Genomic DNA, 12,758 nt, shown 5'->3' on the forward strand with positions numbered 1-12,758 from the left:
AGTGTTTGGTAACTACTAACGTGTGTACGTATATTGGAGTTGGTGTTGGCAGTACCACATCAACTGTTTTGACTTTTGGTAGGCCTTATATCGTTGAAATAAGGTTTAGTTTAGTTCAGGTTTAACGTATCTAGTAGAGTAGACACACTACTTTTAACAATTTAAAGTATATGTGCCATTTTCAACCAAAAGGGTACTTATTGTCGCTTGTCAGTAAGGCGCTATTTCCATATAGTTTCAATTAGAAATCAACAAGCGACAATGTGGTACCTTTCGGTTGAAAACGTCACATATATTAATAACGGGTCACTCACGTATTTTAAGTAGAAAAACGCTCGACATGTTTCACTCCGTACCGAGCAGTGAAACATGTCGAGCGTTTTTCGACTTAAAATACGTGAGTGATCAGTTATTAATATATTTAATATGTCTGTGTCTCACGGAAGTTTTGTTATTATAATTTAAAGTATACTCAGCGCGTTTTTATAACCCATTCTACCCCAAAGCTGTAACAGATGTTATCCAGAAATACCAATCATGACGTCACAGCTGTGAAGTATTTTATTTCGGGAACTAGCCAGACGTCCAAATTTATTTACTCGCCTAATGCCGTATCGATGAAAACGATATTTACAATGAAAAAACACCTCGTCAGTACACGCTGAAAAGCACTTAATCTTGATAGAAATACAGTGTATTTTAATTAATAAACGGCTAGTTATTTCAAGTACGCAAGTGTTCGAATATTAAATGTATCTCATTATTACACTAGTAGTAAACTAGTACAGCATCAATTTTAGTAATTACATCAAATCTATTAGGGTGACCATGCGAACCCCGAGCTTTTGATTAATAGGTAAGTTTCACTAATCGAATTTTCTGTATAAGATTATTATCTAAATATCAGAGTATTCCATATATGTTGATTACCATATATGTTGGCCACACAATAACAGATCGAGATGCATCCTAATGAAATTCACCGATGTTTCTGTGCGGAATTCTGTCTGGTTCGGTAAGAAGTGCCTCAAGGGGACCGGTGTCACAGTGTCCGAGTTCCTCACGGCGCCGCGTCATGCTGTCTTTATGGCTGCCCGTGAGCGCCTAGGAATACGGAGTTGTTGGACCCGCGACGGCAACGTGTTCGTCCTTGATGCCGCGGGTAAGCGATGCTGCGTTACCACTGTGGCGGATGTGGAGCAGTTCCCGGCGGCGACATCGGACCGCGCCGAGGTGGCTCCTACTGCTGCCATCGGAGCAGTCCAACCACCCGCAGCGAGGGCCAAGAGGAATCCAAGATCGCGCGTTTAGCCTGTACTTGTTAAAGACTCATAACCGCTCTCTAACTCTTGTCTCGGCAGGATTATATCTCGCCATCAATTGTTTTTCCACCCACTTAGTAATTATTGTTTTATTTACGTATTTTTGATTTTTAATGTGGGTCATTCGTGAATTTTACACATATTTTATATTATGAATTTGTGGTCTGACGTGTGCGGAGCGACTTGACATTGACAGCTGTCTAACTTTTTTTTTTTTTTTTTCTTGTTGCCGTTCTGGTGACGCGTTCTGTTTCACGTTGTGTAAAATTACTATCTGCTAATCTATGTTTCCACTGTTTTAATGCTACTTGAGCTGTAATCTGTCCTACTTTTAATGTTTTCCTTTTAATATTGTATTTCTTTTTTTATTATAAGTGTATGAACTGCTGGTGGATAGCGAGTTTGGCGTAACCTCATTGGTTTGTGCCAGCTATAATTAAAATTATTTAGCTTATATATTATAAATATACATACATATTATATTTTTATCTTTATTATAATTTATATTTTATTTTATAGTTTATGACATCGGTAAGCGAAAGCGATTTATCTTCGGACCACTTTACATCTTTCTCAACGGATAATGACGATAGTAGTTTTTATAGTCTCCCACCCCCTCTCCGTGACGTTCTTAATACCCAATTAGCAGATGTCCCTAAGAATCTGAACATCATACATATTAATGCGCAAAGCATTCCCGCTCATTATAACGACTTTTTAACCACCTTTGATCTCTCCGGAATTCATGCTATCCTTGTCTCAGAATCTTGGTTTAAACCTTGTTTGCCTTCGACCTCTTATTCTTTGCCAGGGTTTCATATAATTCGAAACGATCGCATTGGTAAAGGTGGAGGTGGCGTGGCCATCTACCTTCGGTCTCATATTCCGTACTCTATCATCACTGCCTCAACCCCTTGCCTAAACGCCGCTGAATTCCTTTTCATCGAATTAAATATCTCTCACGCTAAAATTCTTCTTGGAGTTTTTTACTCACCCTCTCTACATATTGACTATTTCTCTTCCTTTGAAAAGGTACTCGAAGATCTCATTCCGTCTTATAATCATCATATAATCATGGGAGATTTTAACACTTGTCTTTTAAAAAATGATTTCCGTTCAAGGTCATTGAAATCTCTCGTGGAAGCTTGTAACCTTGCTATTTTACCGTCCGATGCCACACACCACTTTCCAAACTGTACTTCTTCACTTCTCGACCTCACTTTTGTATCGTCTCCTTCGCTTGTTGCAAAGTACAGTCAACACTCTGCTTTAGCCTTTTCCTATCACGACCTACTTTTCCTTTCTTACAAAATTCGTCCCCCTAAACCCAAACCAAAAATTGTTCTCCAGCGCAATTTTAGTCGGCTTGATTCCGTCAAGCTTCGTGAAGATGCCTGTAAAATTGATTGGAGCGTGATCGCTGATGCTGGCTCTGTAGATGACAAAGTGGCGATCTTTAATTCCCTCCTCATTCAACTTTACGATGTCCATGCTCCAATTCGACCTATCAAAATTAAACATCTGCCAGCTCCCTGGCTGTCCGATGACATTAGGGCTCTAATCGCGAAGAAGAATTTAGCTAAGTGCAAGTTTAAACTGAAACCCACGGACAAGAACAAAGCTAAATACCACGCTTTACGTAATCGCTGCAGCACGGTGTGCCGTGACGCACAGCGGCACCATATTCATGAGTCAGTGGAAAAGGGTGAGCCAGCTAAAATTTGGAAATTTCTCAAGTCCTATGGAGTTGGTAAATCAAGCAGTACTTCAATCCCTAATGATTTAGATATCAACCTCCTAAATTTGCACTTTTCTTCTCCTGCTCTTTTCAGCGGTCCAGTTAAGGCTGAAACTCTTACTCGTCTTTCTTCTTCTCCAACTCCAAGCTTTTCCCCCTTTTCTTTTACGCCAGTCACTAACAGCGATGTCGAGAAGAATATCCGGTACATTTCATCGAATGCCGTTGGTGTCGACTGTGTGGGCCGTCACATGATCATTCCGCTTCTCGACCTTCTTGTCCCTATCATAACTAGCATCTTTAACTCTTCTATCTCTTCTTCTTCTTTTCCTAAAATTTGGAAAGATGCTGATGTAATTCCGATTCCTAAAAAATCAAATCCGTCTTCCTTCCCTGACTTTAGGCCTATTTCTATCTTACCATTTCTTTCCAAAGTCTTAGAGCGTCTAGTGCACTATCAACTTACTTCGTTTTTAAATAGAAACTCTCTCCTTAATCCATTTCAGTCTGGTTTCCGATCTGGTTGCAGCACGGTCACCGCTCTAGTTAAAATTACAGACGACATCCGTTTAGGAATGGATAACGGAAAGCTAACAATACTGACATTGCTCGATTTCACTAACGCATTGAATACTGTAGACTTCGATATACTGTTAGGGGTGCTAGGTACTCTCAATATATCTCCTGATGCGATTAGGTGGTTTCGCAGTTACTTGGAAGGTCGTCGGCAACGTATTAAAATAGACGACGTTCGTTCATCGTGGTGCAACACGCTAGCTGGCGTCCCGCAGGGTGGCGTGTTGTCTCCCCTTCTCTTTTCCATCTTCATCAATTCTATTTCTCTTAATCTCCTTTCTTCTTATCATTTGTATGCCGACGACCTCCAAATTTACTCTCAGTGCCCAATTGCGGATCTACCTTCTCTGATTCTTACCACCAACTCTGATTTAGAGCGCATTTTGCACTGGAGTTCTTGCTATGGAATTAGAGTTAATCCTACGAAGACCCAAGCTATTATTATTGGTAGCCCCAAGAACATAGCTAAGGTGAATTTTGAGAGTCTGCCTCCTATTTTATTCGATGGGGTCCAGATCCCGTACTCGGCCCAAGTAAAGAATCTGGGCGTGATTATGGATCGTACTCTTTCCTGGGGTCCGCAACTTAATGAAGTCGGTCGTAAAATTTTTGCCGCTGTGGGATCTCTTAGGCGTCTCCGCAACTTTTTACCACTTTCCACTAAAACCGCGCTGGCCCAATCCCTTCTTCTTCCCATTTTAGACTATGCCGACATCTCTTATCTCGATCTTACCGAAGAGCAATTGAACAAGATTGAACGGCTTCAAAATGTGTGCATTCGCTTCATTTTCGGGCTACGAAAATTTGATCATGTCTCCAGCTTCCGGTCACAGCTCAGGTGGTTACCGATTCGTTTCCGACGTAATACACATATCCTGTCTCTACTCTATCGCACTTTATTTATTCCAAATACTCCTGAATACCTTAAAAAACGGTTTAGTTTTCTTTTGTCTGTTAGGTGTGCTCAGAATCGCCTTCTTGCTGCCCCTCGGTCATCTAGTAAGTTCTACAACAAATCCTTCACTTTCCAGTCTGTAAGATTGTGGAATGCTTTGCCCATTGATATAAGACGTGCTCAATCCCTACCCATTTTTAAAAAACTTCTAAAAGAACACTATTTAAAATCTCTTTCTTAGTCTTGGTCCTTTCACTTACACATATATATTTTTCTTTTTGTTCACGCTACCTGGTCGTTATTCTTCTCTTGCTTGAATTCTCATTATGTATTTATGTATTTTGTGTAGGTTTATGTAGTGTATTATTGTTGCTTAAATAATATATGTAGTTTATGTAGTTTATTTTTCATTGTTTGTTATTTATACTTAGGTATTTGATTTGTAAACTTTACACCTTTGTTATTTTGCACTGCCCATTAACTTATTTCTAGCCACTGAATCGCTATCTGAAGGTTGTCTGGAAGAGATCGCTTTTTAGCGATAAGTCCGCCTGTTGTTACCTACTCACTTATGTCCTGTCATTGTTTGTAACATGTATTTTTCTTTGTAGTGCACAATAAAGTATTTTATTATTATTATTATTATTATTGATTAGTAAAGCCCGGTTCACAAAAACACAAGCCTTATTGTTATGGCATTGTCATCGATTCAACATATACGTTTACTTAAATTGGTCTAAATTAAAGATGCATATTTCAATTCATTGTTAACCAAAAAATGCATACTTGCTTATAAAACTACTAATAATAGGGTGTTTGAATGATAAGTCAAAACAGTCAAAGATATCAGTCACTACGGAGTTTATTATATTAAACGCAAACATGTGACGACACGGTCAAATTCCCTATTGCTTTTACCAATACATTTCTGATTCTGATTCTCTGTGGTTCAATCCGAATATACCTTAGAAATTGTGTCAAATGATGACTGCGTTTTTTCTAATAATTTTCTAGTGCATGTATGTGTGTTTCATGCATGATTTGAAATAATTTATTTTTAAAACTTTCGCGGTTTAAACACATATTAAATCACATTTAGAAACGGGTCTATCGCGAATTTATTTTGTTACCTTTATTTACCGACGTTTAAACTCACACGACGTTTCACTCGAACTTTAAATGCACTTTTCGTGGGGTAGTCACACAAATCTCTGTTTTGACATTTTGCTGGGACGTCAGTTAGCCGCGACCACGACCAGTGAAACCTGTGTCGAAACGTCGGTAAATAAAGGTAACAAAATAAATTTGCGATAGACCCGTTTCTAAATGTGATTTAATTTATTTTTCTCAAAAATGGACGGCAAAGTCGACGTTGCCGGTTAAAAAGTAAGTCGCGAAGTGCGCAGTTTATGGTCAGTCAAAAAATTAAAAAGTTTAAAACATTGCAGTCTCGATTTCGGGACTGCAATGTTGCATACAAATTACATTACTTGTCGAGTTCCAAACTTTTTAAAAGTTGAAGTGGCCATATCAAATGAAGGCAGAGGTCCATTAAACAGCCAAGCAGATGATCAGTACTTATTATTATAATGTTGGTACCGCGACTACTTAGGTGTCTCAAATAGGTTGGCGTATTTTCAGCAGAAAAATACACTTTTATTTTTAATTAAAAAAATAAAAAGGCGTCAAAGCAAATCTTTTTACTTTTTTCTGTGAAAATGTATACATAATAACGTTGCTTCTGTAAAATATTTTTACTATATTTGTATTTATTGCGCCATTTTTGAGAAAAGCACTATATATGACTCGGCTGGAAGGCTACTTACTGGCTTCGGATTCAATTAAACGGACTCTCAAGGTCGTCCGTTTAAAACGAAACCTCAGCCAGCAAGTAGCTACTTCCGAGCCTCGACAATAATGTACTATTAACTAACAATCAACATCACTAACCTTAAGTATTGACATTGAACATTTACGGTTAGTTGTTCGGACTGTTCGGTCCAAAATGTTGTCAACAAAAGTCTGTGGCTGGCGAAGCAAATACGGACCTCTAGGAGTCTAGGCAAAGCGCCACTTGAGATCGGGCCTTGGCTTAGACTCTTAGAGCATTGAAGTATGATAAAGCAAAGCTAAACTAACGACGTGCTTCAAGTATGCACTCGGTCGATTTAGACGTAAGTACCTACGATTTTTGAATTTATCGCCAGTGTAAGATAAGTGTTCCTACTAAATCGATTATATAATTCAATATTATTTATTGCTTAAAACTACAGATTAAAACGTTTCCAACTAGACAACAGAGGTTAGGTAGTACCTACATATTATAAAAACTAAAAAAATATACATATTATGATAAACATAGTTTTTTTTTAAATGTATTTATTCACTTTAAATATTCATACAACTTTTGCCAGCATGCCACTATTGTAAACCTCTTTGGTTTATGTAATAGTTGGCGAGTTCGCGCGGTCCGATCCGCGTTTGCTTGATACTATTAGGTATATAATTACATTATACTATTATATACATATATAAAACTAATCTATACACATCAAATCTATTTTATACATTACTCTAGACTTAGGTAGTATTTTTTAGTTAGGTACTTAATGGCTTTACTGGCGTCACAAACCATGGTTTTAAGTTTTAAAAGTTAAGTCCGCTCTCGGATCCGGTTAATTAATCTCTTTTCAGGAAGCGTAATCAAATCGCATCATCGAATTGATTAGACACTTAACGCATTTCACCAAGTACACATTAATATCACGTGTATCAAATGTGGAATTTGTAGATAAGCAGCAATTACACGTGATTTTACTTAAATACATCGTCATGTTAGCAACACTGTTTGTAAGGATCATTATTTATTAATAGCTTATATTTTGATCATTTTTACTTTTACGATTAGCTTAAAAAAGAGTATCAGTTGACCCTTACTTGTCACTGGTTCCCGCCATCTTGAATTGTTATTAGAAGGCGGGTACACTGTGACAAGTGGCAGTTCTTGTACAGACGAGTTACAGTGTAGACGTCTTGGAATATTTATTGTAAATTGGTTGTTATTATGTTGGTAGCGAACGAATAAAGTTAAAATATTGGTACAAGTATTAGTTTTCATCATCAACCCGGTGGTAACCTAACAGTCATTATAGCATTACCTAAAGGCAATGTCTTGACGCGCCGCGTAACTAATTTCAGTAACTACTAATCAAGTTTACATCAATAGCAGTACCTAACATTAACCGTATATACGCTGTTAATAGGCATTGGCAATAATTAACAAAGTAACAACCTACAGTATGACCTTTAAAAATCACGACAAGTCTGGCCTAGTGGGTAGTGACCCTGCCTGTGAAGCCGATGGTCCTGGTTTCGAATCCCGGTAAGGGCATTGCCATTTATTTGTGTGATGAACACAGATATTTGTTTCTGAGTCATGGGTGTGTTCTATGTATTTAAAAATTTATATATTATATATATATCGTTGTCTGAGTACCCATAACACAAGCCTCCTTGGGCTTACCGTGGGACTTAGTCAATCTGTGTAAGAATGTCCTATAATATTTATTTATTTTATTTAAAAATCAAATTGGGAAGCGTAGGTGGTAAACAACAATGACAATTCTGTGGAACATCAACGTATGATACAAAACGATACGCTACGAAGCGCTGATAGTTGAGCGCTTAGACATGATACATGAGGTAACGTCGTGAGTTCAAATTTGAACCCCAGTTAACACCGATGATTATGTCGAGTATTATGTTATGATGCCAGTGTTGTTACATGTTCACTTAAAACATCGTATATGAGATCCCTAGCGTCGTATATTTCATATGGCCACTGTGATAAGATACGAGCAAGGGTAGTTGACTGCTTGGTCAAATCAGTTTCTTTTATCGAACTGTCAAAACGACTAGCCACTATTGAATCTATGAAAATACAGAACAATTAATGACGTCACGGTCAAGTTACCTACTCTTTATAGCTCTTGGATTAATTAAATAGAAATTGTGTCTGAATAGTGTTGTGTTCCTGCCGGTGAGTAAGGTTGCCAGAGCTCAACGAGGGAGAGGAGTGTTAGGGTCGGCAACGCGCATGTAACTCCTCTGGAGTTGCTGGCGTACATAGGCTACGGAGACTGCTTAACATCAGGTGGGCCGTATTCTTGTTTGCCACCAACGTAGTATAAAAAAAATAACTGCGGTCCAGGTTTTTCTAATATTTATATAATATTTCTAATATCTGGTGCTTTATTTGAAATAATTTATTTTAAATACAGGAAACATCCCTATTACCGTTGCTCATTGGAGCCAGGATGCACTCTCTGTAAAATAACACAATATTTGACGTTCACTGCGCTCTTTTTCTAAAAACAGTTGCACTAACTTTACAACCTAGTTATGTTGTCCGATCCAGTTTAGAATTACAGTTTTGAATGATCACGGTATTCACGGTTACCAACGAGTGTACGAGTGTGAATGCGACTGGTGGTAACGTTGAAAGCGAACGCAGCCGACGCGTACGAATGAGGGTCTACACAACTCTGACACCCACCCGCTATCTTCATCATCATTTATTCTTCAGTTTACCCGCGAACAAGATGCATGTAACTGCGTTGAAATATCAAGAGCTCAAAAACAATACAAAAGGTAATCACGGTCTATATCCCGGTCAATATAAGTCCAGTCTAGAATTCCAAAATAGGACGAAACACCTACTAGGTCTATATTTCAAGCTAGCGGCGTGAATAATTCAGTCCATCGATAAAATGTCTATTGTAAAGAGGCCGAGTCAAGGAACTCGATCGATCGATAGTTTGTCGTGTAAATAAGTTAACAGACGGCTTGTTTGGTGTTACATGGTCGCACTTCGGACACACGCGGCTTCTAATATTTCCGTTGCTTAGGATGGACAATGCACGGCCTAAACCATGGGATCGACTTAAGTGTCCCAATAACTATAACATACATTTTTCGTTTCTTCCACTCTTTTACCGTCATCATACGTCAATCGAAGTAAAAAGCTTTTTGAACACTTTTTTTTTTCTCCTATCATATCCAAATCCAAATATCCTAATAAAAAAGTAATGAAGAGTGTTTAACTTTAAATAAAACGGCCAATTTACTCATCAATGAATTCTAAATAACTTAATCGCGTAGGATATATAGGTAGAAAGTTAAACATAATTTTTCCACAAACGCAAAGTTTTAAACATAAAGCAAAGCAGTTTGATTGATTACGAGTGCGTTGTAACAAGTTTTGAATATTAATGTAATTTTATTAATTGTCTAATAAACGCTAATTATGGCATTGGCAAATCACAAAAATTAGATGTAGCAAGAATACTTAAATATAGGGACAGGAATAGTTTCCAGGTTTAGGCGCACTAACCTTGCCTGACTGGGAAAAAAGAAGTACCTACGAATGTTTTATACCCGACACATTCCTGAGTTACATTTTTATTTACACCAATTTCTAAAATTAAGATTGAAATACTGCCTGTAAACTACAATAAACTAGGAACACTTTGTTGCATTTAAAGTGGAGTTCGACGACGGAATTTCACAAATATATTTTCATTCTGAAAGAAATACTACCGGTTATAAAACGCGTAATGGTCAAATACATTTCTCAGTGATATTTCCATCTATTGCGTTGCAGAATTTTGTACCTTATACCATAGACTGTTAGGTTGTTTTTACAAATGCCTAAATAAGATACGAGATACATAGTAAGCAGTAGATGTTCCTGCTTGTTCATAAATTTAAGAGCAGACAAAGGTAGGGTACGTTTGTGTACTCTTACTCCGCAATGTCCTTTTCAGTGTTTTCAATTCATTCATTCATTGCAATGAATTTTTGAGATGGAGAACTGGAATATAGGTCGTTTGGAGCGTGAATTGTGTTGTCAGTTATGCCTTTCATAACGAGATTGGTTTATATACTTTTTATATTTAAAAAAAACGATATAATAGGCAAACGAGCGGACGTACCGCCTATGGACACCTGCGACACCAGACGGTTGAACATGGTAGTATCGGTCCGGAAATACCGCATGCGACAGTTCATTCCACATTTTAACTGTGCGAGGCAGGAGTTTTTGGAGAAACGCACAGTTGAGGACTGCCAACCATCTAAGTGGTGATGAGTGGGTTAGCTATGGTAAACTATAGGTAGGTAATTTACCCTATTTAGAGTAATAGTTAATTTACCATAATGGTCTCAAAAACTTGACAGGTACAGGTGAGGACTATACACTACAGATTTCCATATTTATATTTCTTTAAGCAAAGTTAAACTCCGATGAAATCCCCGCATTCCCAGAATGTCCGTGGAATTTGAACGTTTCACAAACTGAATCAGCCGGAGATATTGGTGATTCATGGAATACCGACCGTTTCACGGAAACGATATGACCTACATTGTACAGGTTACTTGCTTTTTAATCGAAAAGCAACAAAGTTACGATCGTTAATTTCGATATTATCGAGCGATAGCGCTAATAGCAAAACGTAAGAGACCGTTGATGTTAATTTTAAATAGTCGTAAATAATTGTAATAGTTCTGAACCCGAACCAGAGCTATACTAAGCCTCCGTTCATCCGTTGTCCGTCTGTCTGTCACGAGGCTGTACTTAAATATTTCATGAATCATCAAAGGTGTACTGATGAAATTATAACCATCATAGTGTGTATTTTGATAGAAGTACTGGCAAAACTACCCATAAGTTTTACAGGCTAGATAGAACAAAAAAAATCCTTCATTCTGCGTGATCTTAAATGCACTTAGGCGGATTATTTTTCAAATATGAAAATAATTGGCAACTGAATAAAACGGCCCATTTTTTGTGTGGATCGGCTCATGTCTCCACTCTAACTTTAGCTCTTGTTATCTTTAGCAAATTTTACACAACTTTAATAAATCTTCTCTGTCGTGACGACGTAAAATATCAATTTTCTTCCGCGGTTTACGTATCGCATGTTGTGTACCATTTGACAAAGCACGAATATGTTTTATTTCCGTCCCCTTTCTTTAACCTTGCCTCTTTCTATTCGAGGTCGTGTTCTAAATGAAAGAAAATCTTATAAATTATGTACTAAAACACTTAGTTTGAAAGCAACTGTGTCGAAACCTCGAACGGCGCTATAAAATTTTATGGACTTTCTTTTGGTTAAGTTAATGTAAAACTGTTTAATGCGGTCATTATATCGGGTGGGCGAGCGATAAGTATCGAAGTTAGAATTATCTGTTTTGCATGATTTCACGGTGTCATAGAGATGCTTCTGGTAATACAAGTTATCAGGGAGAAAATTTCACAATTATTATGAGTACTAGTTTGATAAAAAACTGTGTTAGTCAAAAACTTATAAATAATGTAGAGGAAGAGGATAATTCTTGATAAAAATTTCGTTGAAAACTTATTTAACCAAAAATGCCAATATAACATTAGAGTTTATAAGGCATCTGCTTCCAAATTACTCTGTTCTAATGCCTGTCAGACTAGTTCAAATCCATCAACATTATTATACCATAAACACAAAATCGCAATCTTGTCTGTTGTGGTTGGTTGTGGTCTGCAGCGGAACCGCAAACGCCAAGGAATTTTCAACCCAATTGCAATGGTCCATAGACATCTTCTCTGCAAGCAGCTATCCGCGAATTTATAAACAGAACCCTTTATTGACCTTATTCGTCATTCATAGGCCGTCCCAAACAGTTGGTGGTCCTTGGTAAAAACTGTCGAGAAGTCCCTCATAAAGGTTAAGTATCACTGGTGTAACCTGTTGGCGTTGCTTGCGGCAGGATCCTTTCACTAATTTACGAGTAAGTATTCTACCTGTTTGGAGAGCTACCTGCGATTTCCCTAAAGGCTAGAGGGCTATCATGATGCTTCATCCATTACTGATGGTATAATTCACGCCAATTTATTGTTCGTACTTCATACCCTGTCGTCCATTATCGAGTATTAGAAGCCTACGGCGTATTTGCTTGTTATTTTAATTTCCAACTAACATTTGTAACGCCTCCTAATAGTTGTATAATGTAGAATGTTTGCGTACAAATTTCTTTCTGTCGCAGTAAATTCAACGTGTTGTCAAACGATATTTTACTACATTCCTTTCGGGTACTTCACGTGCTTATTGTGTAAGACTAAAGTTCTATTCCTATTTTGCCTAAGTTGCCTATTAAATGTACTACGTTTTCACGTCAGTTTTCGCCTATATTT

The 12,758-nt window shown here is 37.6% G+C and overlaps 1 protein-coding gene across 4 annotated transcripts in view; it reads right to left on the reverse strand.

The window, feature by feature from the left end:
• Nucleotides 1-12,758, reverse strand: part of LOC134747305 (protein kinase C and casein kinase substrate in neurons protein 1) — a 196,610-nt gene that overhangs the window by 39,681 nt on the left and 144,171 nt on the right. The gene's annotated exons all lie outside the window — the stretch shown is intronic.

This window comes from Cydia strobilella, chromosome 14 (assembly GCF_947568885.1).
Source record: "Cydia strobilella chromosome 14, ilCydStro3.1, whole genome shotgun sequence".
In the NCBI taxonomy this organism is placed as follows: domain Eukaryota; kingdom Metazoa; phylum Arthropoda; class Insecta; order Lepidoptera; family Tortricidae; genus Cydia; species Cydia strobilella.